This window comes from Peromyscus californicus, unplaced genomic scaffold, assembly GCF_007827085.1.
Source record: "Peromyscus californicus insignis strain IS unplaced genomic scaffold, ASM782708v3 Scaffold_6__1_contigs__length_162567912, whole genome shotgun sequence".
Lineage (NCBI taxonomy): Eukaryota > Metazoa > Chordata > Mammalia > Rodentia > Cricetidae > Peromyscus > Peromyscus californicus.
In genome coordinates this window covers 131,534,518-131,539,196 of record NW_026294584.1, presented here as the reverse complement: position 1 = coordinate 131,539,196, position 4,679 = coordinate 131,534,518, and positions in this window count along the sequence as shown.

The window sequence follows — 4,679 nt, the reverse complement described above, 5'->3', positions numbered from 1 at the left end:
ACATACTGACTTTGACACAGAAGTGACCAAAAGACAAGTGAAACTTTAGTGCCATAGATAAGGAAGGGGAGGTGACGTCTGAGGCTTTTGTTGGGAACTATCTTCATATTTGTGATGTTCACACTGTGGAAAAGGAAACCAGCAGAGTGGAGAGCCGACGAGAGAAGCGGGGACTGTTCGAGATGCGTTAACAGTTGCTGTGTAACAGATCACTCCAAAACCTAGAAACTGGAACAATTTCTGAGAGCCACTTGCCTGGCTGGCCCATGCGCAATCTCCAGAGAGGTGGCTGTTGGAAGGGTTGGAATCATCTGAGACTTGACAAGGACCAGAGTTTGCACCTGAACTCATTCAGTTTTCCATTTTGTTACACGGTATCTGGCTTCCTTCTGAGAAGATAGCTCCTCCTTCTGCCTCTAGGACTTGTGAAAATAGCAGTGATGTGCGCTTGCTCAACGTGCCTGCAGTTCAGGGAGTCAGTACTGCACACAAATGCACCCTTATCCTTACTCTCGGGGTCTGGGGGACATTTCTAACGTGTCAGGGTTGATGAACTACTACTTCTATCCCATGGGCCACACAGCACAACAAGTGTAAGAGAGGGGACCACAGAAGGAAATTTAGAGGTAGCCAACTCCAGAGCAGCAGACAGAGACACAAACAAACAAAGAAGATTCCATAATGAACACAGATCAAACCAAATGCAAAACACAAAAGGACAGTGTAAATTCGATGATTTTCTAGAGAGAGTTGCTATACTAATAAGTCTAAGAGTGGGAGGAGCCAGATGAAACAGAATTAGGCTACTGAACTTGTGATTCACTGCCATTTTCTTCTATTGACCCAGCTGAGGGTCACAGAAATAAAACCTAAGGAAGGATATAAAATATCAAGGGGTCATCTAAATCAGCCCAGACACCACTCCAGGGACAGCTCTGGGTTTGAGTTATGCCCATGATCTTTCTACCACTTCGAGGAAGCTTCCTCAAGCCCAGTGGCCAAAGAGTAGCACATACTCACATTTCATCTTCCCCTCATCCTCGAGATTCCCCAGGGCCATTCCCAGCATCTGGAAATTCCATGCTTCTGTCAGTGATGGACAATTTATGTCCATCCCATATGGCCGGGGTGTCTGAAAAGCACCCCTGTACAGTAACACACAGAAGCTCCAGACAAAGTCAAGAGAGAGCCCCAGCTTGACGGCTGGCACACTATTCCTGTGGACCACCTCCAGAGAAGATGCTAGCCTTCCGTGAATCAGCCTCCAACTCCTCAAACCTAGAAGCAGAGAGGCTCCCCATGCTAATTTCAGACAAAAATCTTTGTAAATCATCTCCACAGCTCCTGGAAGAATCTCCTCTCATGGGGCAGCTTCATGATGAAAGCATCTATAAATCAAAACTGAGAGAGCAGCAGAGGGTCTGAGCTAGAGGCTGGACCAGCCTCAGTGTCCCCTCGCTTCTTTCCTTTGTGATGTCGAATACCTTCACCTAGTTGGACACAAGGCTGAGTGAGAATGGGGTTGTCTATGTGTGCGGCCCTGACTCTGGAATGTAGGTGTGTTGAGCAAGCACCAGCTCTCACTACAAACATCAGCCTCCCAGCTCCTTTCACAAGCCCTAGAAACAGGACAGCTTTTCGCCCAATGCTTAGATTACAAGGGCGACTTTAAATCTATATCCACCGCTCGACTTCCCCACACCACATCTTTCTGGCCTGGCATCCAGGGACCATGGATGGGGCAGGAGAGGAGTTAGATAAGACCAAAAGCCTAGATCTCATCCTTGGAATGTTCCAAGGGCCCTGGAAAAATGCCTCCTGGAAGTCCTCATCACAGCATTCACGTGGGTTCAGGAAATAGTCATTAGGAACCACAGATTTCTCACTCTGATCTGGAGACTGTGAATCATCCACCCGTCCCTACCCTACCATTCCTATGGGCTTCAGGCCACTCATCACCTCTCAGTGCCTGTTCTACTCCTGGGTGATGTGGTGCTGGAACACTTCTCTCTGCTTGGAGCTTAGAGCTCTCTGGTTCAACTTCCACTCACTGCATTCCACAGGACAAAATCAAAATTGACATTGGGCTTTCTTTTTATATCCCCATCCACACTGTCCTGAGCAATGGCGTCCCTGCCTGGCACACTCCCTATGACTTCCTGCTGGAAGAAGACTTTTTGTCACCTGGAGGGCTTTTCCAGGCTCCACACAGGGTCCTGAATCCCTCTCCACTTCATTCCTCTGCCTTCCTCCTGTCCTTCCCTCCTCTGCCTCTCACTAGCCTACTGAAAGTGAAACTCCTGGGCCATCCTCTAAGTGCTCAGGAAGTGCTGCTCTATGTTTCCACTGGCCACATTAGTGATGCAGGGGCAGACTTGGCGTGTCTAGGGCCTCATTTCCTTCTCATCCAAGCCCTATTTTAGGGTCTAGCCACTGCTTCCCAGCAGTCTTTTCTCTAAACTGCAAGAGCTCTGGGGAACTTTGCCAAGACAGACTTCTCTCTGCCCCACGGGGCTCCGCAAATGGGATTAATGGTCGTATGCCCACTTTGTGGTTTCTTCTCAAGGGGCTCACACTGGGGCTCCTCTTCCATTTTGCTTCTGAAATGGACTCTGCTTTCCTCACACCATCAGCTCGGTGCCATTTTCCAGACCACTGAAGAGGGCATCGCAGTGAAATGGGGCACCTCTGGGTTTTGAGGAATACCCTAACTTTATAATCTTTAGTTCTCTACTGTGAACTTAGAGCACAGAGAAAACCCTGCTTAGGAAAAAGCTCTGAGTTGAGCCAGTTCTGAAACCACCCATTCTGTCAGGCAAAGTGCATCCCGTGGTAACCCGAAGCCTACTGTGACTACTGGAAGCCTGCTGTGACCACATGACAAAGCAGATTTGGAAAGTTTAGATGCTCCCTAAGCCACCCCACTGTTGCTGGGTGTCTCATGGGACAGACCCCACACTTGTCACACCGTATTCTGACTAGGAGATTCATAAGGACACCGTGCAGCCTGACCCTGAGTCCCTTGTTAGAAGTAAGTGGGGCTTCCCGAAGCACGTGCTTCTTCTGGGCTGTTGGCCCAGAACTGGGTCACCTCCTCAATCTTAGAGTACTGACTGGGAAGGGGAGGCCATGGCCATGGTCAGTGAACTAAACCGTCCTCACCAACCAAGGCCTGGAAGAATCCCATGTGCCCATGTCTTCTGAGCACAGGGGCATGAGACACAAAGCAAAAGAAGCCACTGTGGCTGGGGAAAGGCAAGTGACAGCTGCAGTGTGACCAGGGCTTTCCAGTCTCCTTGAGAAAAAGAGTTCTCGAAGAAGGCTGTGAGCCACAGAGCTACTGTGGCCTAGACCCCAACTCCTTCCTCAGATCAACTCAGTGTGTGCCACAGCGACATCCTAACCTGTATCTGGCATAGGGGTGCTGGCTGACAAGACATGTCACACTTCAAAAAGGTTGGAATAGGTAAATACTCAGCTGATAGACAAATAATCTGATAATAAACAGTCTGTTCAGTGGAGAAGTAAATATACCAAGTCATACTCAGTGAGTGCTCCCCACCCACCCCATGTGTGTGTGTGTGTGTGTGTGTGTGTGTGTGTGTGTGTGTGTGTGTGTGTGTGTGTGTGTTTTTACTAGAGATGGAACCCAGGGTCCCACACATGATAAGCATTGAATGATACATTTCTACACCTCCTTTTAAGCATCATATGAGCACAGAGGTTCTTACAAGAGAGAGTGGGTTATGGAATACAAGGTCATGGTCAAACTATAATGGTTTTAATATGTAAAATATGTCCATTCATTAAACAGCAAAAAAAGATGCAGAACGACACCAGGGTTTCTGCTATTGTTAGAGCTGGTCCGTTCGCCCATTTGTTTTTGTCTTTCATCCCACATGAGCAGACAAGGAACAGGCTTCAGGAAACAACTAACCAGAAGACAAAAACACAGTACCATTCAATCCACTAGATCAATTGTAAAGTAAGCCAGCCGAGGCCACCGAGGACCAATCTTAGAGGCCGAGCACATCAGCAGGGCGCTGAGGGACTCTTCTGTTTTGAGAATACCAGTACAGTTAGATTTCTTCTTTACTTTTTGCCACAGTTACCAAGGCCAGACACCTTTGGGTTTTCCCAAGGTCACCCAGTTAATTATTCACACAGCATACACAGTGATTTCCCACATCTCGTATCCTGGATGCCTGTAAGAAATAGAAGAGGGTCTCTATGTGCTGTGGTCTGAGCTAAGAAGGTCTTGTCAGAGTTTAAATCTACCAGATTAGGAAACGTTTTCAGTCCACCTATACACAGATGGAAAAAGCCTAGAACTCTTTTCAAAACTTCTTCCCACTGGTGATTTAAAAACATAGCCATTCTGTCTCTGTCTCTATCTCAATTATTTCTCTCTCCCATCCCAGATCTGCAGGTGCCCAGTCTCCTCTAGGACCCCAGCAGGTGTGAGGTGCGGGTGTGACTTTCTTGGCTTGGTCTGATAAGGAAGGGCTTGGGCTCTAGCTCTCCTGTTCCCTCCTCCCAGCCAGAAACAGTTAATTGCCAGCTCCAGGCTGCCTCCAGCCCAACCCTAATCGGCATGATCTTGGGAGTCTGCGCTGGGGCTGAAGCGGCTCCAGGCCAGGGCTGTGTGGAGCAAGGAGAGCATTCTTCCAAGATAATGA